At 39.2% G+C, this 6,835-nt stretch overlaps 1 protein-coding gene across 1 annotated transcript in view; it reads right to left on the bottom strand.

Annotated features, from left to right (window-relative positions):
• Positions 1-564, bottom strand: part of Sgms1 (sphingomyelin synthase 1) — a 287,590-nt gene extending 287,026 nt beyond the window's left edge. The window contains exon 1 of the mRNA XM_010606276.3: positions 92-564. The gene's annotated coding sequence lies outside the window, so the exon portion shown is untranslated. The remainder of the gene's footprint in view (positions 1-91) is intronic.
• Between the last annotated feature and the right edge of the window lie 6,271 nt (positions 565-6,835).

The following is a 6,835-nucleotide window of genomic DNA, read 5'->3' on the forward strand; positions in this document are numbered from 1 at the left end:
CCTCGCCCTCGCCCTCTCCCTCGCCCGGGATGAAGCCTCCGCCCACCCCCCAGGCCCGAACCGCCGCGCCTAGAGGACTGGCTGTCCCTACCAACAGCTAACAGCTGCGGACTCGGCGCGGCGGAGCTCCGGCGGCGATGGCCTCTGCCTCTCCCCAGGGGCGGATGTCGGAGACAGGGGTCCCCTTCCATCAGGCAGCGACACTGCTGCTCCTGCCGCCTGCCTTTCTGACCTGTTTCTCGGCGAAGAGGCAAGAAGTCGGGAAGGTCCGGGCGGAGGCCGTCGCTCCCCTGCGCGCTGTACCCGGGCGTCTGGCGTGGGCAGCTTGGCTGGTGATGATGTTCGCAGTGAACATTTATTGCGCTCCCTCCTCGAGTCACTTGGGCACCCGTTATTTCTGGACGTTACCTTCCCGTCACCTGAATTTACAGCCCCACCTAGACCTACAGAATCGAAAACCTGTGAGGGTGGGGTCCTAAAATAGGTTAAGCCTGCGGTGGTCTGAGGGACGCTTTGCTTCTTTAACTAAGCCTTACAGTGAGGCGCTGAAATTCTTTAATGTGCTCTGCCTCGAACCACATTGAAGAGTCAGTGATTGAAAACGAAGCGGTCTGCCCCAGTGCAGATTTTTGTTGCGCCTCTACTCCAGCATTGTGGCTCTTTCACTCTCAGGACTCTGCTCTTTTCAGGGGCATTAAGAAAAAGTGCGTTTGTCACGTATGGCTTTAAAATAACAAATTCAGCTCACCGACGGGTTCTAAGTGTCTACCGAGAGCACAAATTTGTGACTCATAGTAGCCCTGCTGGGTATTTTCGTCAGTTTACACCCAAAAGGTGAAAGAAGTCTTGCTTTCTTGTGACTTATATTTTTTTCTAACTAAGAAAGTGCCAGAAACAGCTGCCTATTTTCTCTTCGGTGGTAATTGTAATAGCAGAATGCGCTGTATTCTTTAAGAATTCCTGAAAATAAAAAACCAACTGGACACCTGATGTAAATGTCAGAGAGACTAATTTGATACCCCCCACGTAAGGATGAATTGAATTTGCAAAACACTAATAGTTCTCAAATGTAAGTGATGTGTAAAGGATGCTTGCAGTATTTTTCCTAAATGTCTTTGAAATGTTTAAAATGCTTTATGAAGAGTTTTCCATGAGTAATTTTAGAATAATACATAACATGAAAGAGCAGGGTATAAAAATATTTCAATTTTGTAAAAAGATGAGAGAAAAAACAATAGGCCACACATAAAAACATACCCATAAATAAATACAGGAAGAAATATACAGAAAGTTCATAAGAGCAAGAAAAGTAAATTCTCAGTGAACTGCTTGCTTATAAGAGACACTTAAAGACTTGACTGTTCTTTAGTTACAATTAAGTCACCACTATTTGTAACTAAAAATTATTTAATAAAAATTCAGCCCATTGACTCATAATTTTAACAGTGCATTTTTCATAACTTCATAAGCAGCATATTGATTGTAAATTTTTAGGATTCTTAGGTAGGATATCATAGATTACACTGCTGTCAGGAAAAGTAAAAAACAAAAACTGAATCCCAAGTCACAATCTGTCTTTATATTAAAAATAATACAGTACTAAGAACAAATACTGAGACAAACACTTCACTTGCCAAGACAGCTATTCCAAAGTTGGTAATCTGATTCCAAATAAATGACTTCTATCCAGAGGAAGTAATCTACTTTATGGAAAATGAGATTTTATCCAGTAGACAGCAAACCATCACTCATCAATCCTTAGTCAAAGTTCAAATTGAGGGAGCAAGGAGGCTTCTGTATCTATGGAAATGTCTCAAAAGAATAATCCAAGGCCACAAAGCCTGAGTCAGGGCAGGAACAACACATCTGGCCAACCCACAACCTTGATTCTAAACCAAAACTGACCAGAAAAGCCAGCTGCAGACAGTTGTTTCCAAATTCAGTGTTTGCTGTGAAGCTTAGGTCTAGTGATAGCACCCTCTATGCTCATTCCTGTGTCGTTGGCTGGAATTCCTGGCCACTGCTTGGCTTCTTACTGGAACATATTTGACAATAATGCAGCTGAGGCTCAGGCAGAGATCAGAACCAGGAACTGGAGTATTTACAGGAACCCAGGAAATCTCCTTGTCTGTTCTATATTGTTTATTCTATTTCCTTGTGGTTCGGTTTTTCTGCCTTCAGTTCACATAGTAAAATAAATAAATACTACTTCAAAATGGAATATTAGCCATAAGGAACGAGAAAATAGACTCATTCATAGGAAAATGGAGACATATTGAAGATATACTTCTAAGTGAAATAAATAAGTCACACATGTGGAAATACTGAATAGTTTCTCTGGTGTGAATAAACTGCAATCATACATAAGATCGTAATGAGATTACTGACGTGAAATAGGAATAAAGGGGCTAAAGGCGTAGGGAAGGTGGGATGGGTAGGGGAAGGGTAATAAGAGAAAAGAGAAAAATGTGAGATAATGAAAAGATGGAAATAAAGTGTTTGTAGATGGGGAGGGGAGGAGGGGGTGAAAGGAGGGCAGGGACAAGGGGAAAAAATGAGAACCAAGAGCTGTCATGTAGAGGTACAAGATCCCAACAATGAATGTAACTGTACTGTATCCCTAAAATGTACCAATAAACTCAATTAAAGCTGAAAAAAAAATACCACTTCATAGCTTGCAAGTTTTTCTCTTCCAGAAAGCAAGGACACTACCCATATTTAATAACACTTCTGTCTGTTCCCTGATTCCCGCTGGCCTCTTGAATCAATACTAATATTTCAAGACTCATTTTCATTTCCTTCTGTTTTCACAAAAACACATCTTCCTCTCTGGATCCGGAAGCCTCCTACACAAATATTCTGACACTTGTTTATATAAGCCTTACTATATCTTTTACTTTGTATGTTTCTTGCAAGTAAAGCTTGACCCTCCAACTACACAGATGCTATGGAAAAGATATGTATTTATCTTCAGTCTTTCAGAGAATTTAGCACAGGACTTGAATCCATGTGGCCCATTACTGAACAGTTACTGACCTGTAATTTATGATTTCTACATTTACTTCTCTATGCTATTTTTTATTAAAAGGATAAAACATTAGAAATGGAAATGTCCTTGTTAGCAACAATGCTTCATAATCTGCCATGTACATTTTTAAAGGATTTTGAAATTAGGTTTTTATGACTGGTCACTAACCAGGATCTGATGAGTCGATGCCATCAACATAACACTGAGCTAGCTGGCAGACATGACATTGTCAATACCTGCCATTTGTTCCTCACCCTGCAAATAATATGTAACTTCAGGCAGGTCTAATTACTGCCTCTTAAAATGAGGATAATATACCCACCCCCTCTGCTTCCCAAGAGTGTCATGAAAATTAATTAGGTCTTTTTAATATAAATATGTCTATAAAATGTTTATAGGCAATTAGGGATAAACATAAAAACAGGAAGTGTTCAATGTATTATGAATATTTATTGTTGTATTTAGCCATCAGCTTCCTTCTAATGGAAAGTATTTCAGCAGTAGCAATGGTACGCAAAATAATGAATACATGTCTTATCCCTCAATTACCATTCATAGACAAGTCCTGGATGGCCAGAACTAATTGGAAGGCTGAGGCAAAAACCATATCTCCTGCACTAAAGGAAGGGAGAGTTACATGGTATGATCACCTGAATTTTATAGTTCTGGCATGAATTCTTCAAAGGCCTCAAATCTAGGCCATCCTGCAAGGAGGACAGCAGCAACTCAGGACTGGCACTATTTCTGACACTTCTTTATTTTGTATCTTTTTGAGGGAAGAAAAGTGTTCTACCAGTTCCTTTGTAGAATAGCATGCATATACAATCTCTCCACCTCATTGGCACCTGGAAGAATAAGATAGCAACACACTCGAGGACATGGATGGAACAGTTCCACAAGAGATTTGCTAAGTCCTGTGCACTACAGTCTAGACTAGGTTTCTCAAACTTAGCTCTGTGAATATGTAGACCAGGTATGTCTTTGTCATGTAGTGGGGTCCTGTGCATAGCAGGATGTTTAGCAGTGTTCTTGGCTTCAGACAACTAGATGCCCGAAGTACCCCCTCCTCACTTGTAACAGCCAAAAGTATCTCCAGATGTTGCTACTTGACCACCTGGAAATGGGTGGAGAGAGATATCACCCTTAGTGAAGAACCACTAATTACAACTCAAAAGAAACAGGGCTCTTAAATTGATTAATCATTTTTCTTTGGTGTCAACACTTTATTTTCCCATTATTGAGGATTGAACCCACAGCCTTCACACTGAGCCACACTGCCAGCCCTCTTAAAATTTCTTTTGTATTTCTTTTGTTTTGAGACAGAGTGTCAACTAAATTTCTAAATAATCCAGGTGGGGCTGAAATATATGATCCTCTTGCCTCAGCTTCCCAGAGTACTAGGATTATAGATGCTCAGGCCACGCAACACTTTTAAGTATTGTATTTACATTTTGGATACCACCCCACCCTTATAAAGTTTGAAACTTCATTAAAAATAATTTTTATTGCAAAGCCTTTTAGAAAAAAAATGATGACAGACTATGTGGTACAATTAAATTTTAGGATGTTTCCTTTGGAATTTTTTTTCCTGAAATTTCCTTAGAATTCATTCAAAGCCTGAACACTGTAGCCTACCTAGGCTACCTCACCTACCTTGAGCTAGCCTAAAGTGCAAAATCATCCAACACAAAGCCTTTTTTGAGTGATGGTGCTGGGAATCAAACCTAGGACCTCACATATGCTAGACAAGTGCTTGGCAACTAAACTGCATCCTCAGCCCACAAAACCTATTTTATAATAAGGTGTTGCATATCTCATGTAATTTATTAAATACTTTACTGAAAGTGAAAACCAGAAATGCGCACAGAAATGTACACTTTCATACTACCTGTGTGAAAGAGGAAGCCTCACTTTCACTCACAATGCTTTACCTCTGGAAACCTAGACAATTCCAGAGTGTACTTGAAAAACACTTCCCATACAAAAATTAAGATAAAAAGGATATGTTTCCCATCAAATAGAAAGAATAGGTATAGGTAGAGAAATGTGAATTAAGGGGCTGGGAATTTAGCTCAGTGTATCGTCTGCTTGCCTTGCAAGCGCAAGGACCCAAGTTCGATCCCCGGTACAAAAAAAAAAAACAGAAAAAGAAAGAAAGAAAGAAATGGAAATTAAGGGCAATATCTAAACTGAATCCACTTGTGGATTTAGGGCTGATATTCATTTAAAATTTCACAACAAGCAGTGTCTCAAAATAATTGTGTAAAGCATTAGTTATTATGCTCACAGTATAAATGTTGCTATATCCTTTAAAGAGACAATGAGGGATCAGTAGGTACAGGGGAGAAGGCAATAGGACAAAATCAATGCAAGCCCTAAGGATATTTTGGAATTGCCTGAATTCAGTGTCACTTGGCATCATTTTACTTAGCAAGTGGGCCCCTCTCACAAAAGAGACTGTCGAATGAGATGGGTAGAGGGGCTGTGCAAATTTCATTATTAGGTCAAGGCTGGGAGCCCCCTTTCCTCAGCTTTTCTCATTCCTAAAATTTTTCTTCATTTATTTGTCAGTGCCTTTCATATTTTTTTTAGCTACATTTAAAACATTTTCTATTATTTCTGCATGAGTAAGAGAATGTGTCATTTCAGCCTCCGTGTCAGCTTCTATTTCACTTTCATTAAATTTGTTGATTGAGTGTGAAGAAGGAGACACAGTCCTCATTTGCAGCTTTTTATACTTGGGCTAGATCTCCCCTGCAGCAATGCTGTTGTTGTTACTGTAATTTTGTAATGGTGCCTTGGAAAGATGGGCATGAGACCAGGGAAGATGGCATCCCTTTCATGGATTCAGGAAGGCACTGAGAGGAGAGAGATGCGTCTTTCGCCTTTATTCATTCACTCATTCATTCATTTGCTTCATAAATACTTTCTGGTGCTCCTGGATGCAGGCCCTGATTTGTGTGCTAGAGATACAGTGGAACAGGCCTTGTTCCTACCCTCATGGAGCCTATGATCTGGTGGCAAGACAAACTTTAATCAAATAAACATGTTAATGAGTGTCTGGTGGCCTTGGGAGATCATGATCCAATTGAGCTAAAGAAGTGTCTGGGCATCAGTTTTGTTTGTTTTTTTTTTTTTTGGTTTTTTTTTTTTTTGGTTTTGTTTTTGTTTTTGTTTTTATCGGCTCCATAAGTAATTCTAGCAGGCTACCAGGGCTGGGAATCACTGGACTAGAGCATACAAGTGACAGTCAAGCACTGGTAAATATTTTGGTTTTATAAAGTAAGTGAAAAAGTTACTGAAGAGAGGTAATATAGTAAAATTTATGGGATTGGTTTGTTTGTTTTCTTTTGTTGCTTTTTGGAACCCTCAAGTTTTGTGAGTTCTACTGATTATACAGATTAATGGGTTTCATTTTGGCACATTTGAGCATGCACATAACATATATTGATCATATCTATCACCTTACTACATTCCCTTATTCCTCTCCATCTTATTTCCATCCTCCCTTCTACTTTCTTGTCATCTTTTTTAGATTCCTCATAATAGAGAATGGGGATTCTTTTAATATCAAATTTCTTTATTTTGAAATAATTGTAGATTCACGTGCAGTTGTATGAAATAATACAGAACAATCCCATGAATTCTTTAACTAATTTTCCCTAATGGTGGCAATGCAAATCTATAGTATGATATCACAGCCAGGATATTGACTTTAATTTTTTTTTTTTTTTTTTTTTTTTTGAGTCAAGACCTCACTGTGTAATCCTGTGTAACCAATGCTAGCCTCACACTCAAGGTCCTCCT

The sequence above is a fragment of the Fukomys damarensis genome, unplaced genomic scaffold, assembly GCF_012274545.1.
Source record: "Fukomys damarensis isolate Sample0158 unplaced genomic scaffold, DMR_v1.0_HiC HiC_scaffold_20, whole genome shotgun sequence".
In the NCBI taxonomy this organism is placed as follows: Eukaryota; Metazoa; Chordata; class Mammalia; order Rodentia; family Bathyergidae; genus Fukomys; species Fukomys damarensis.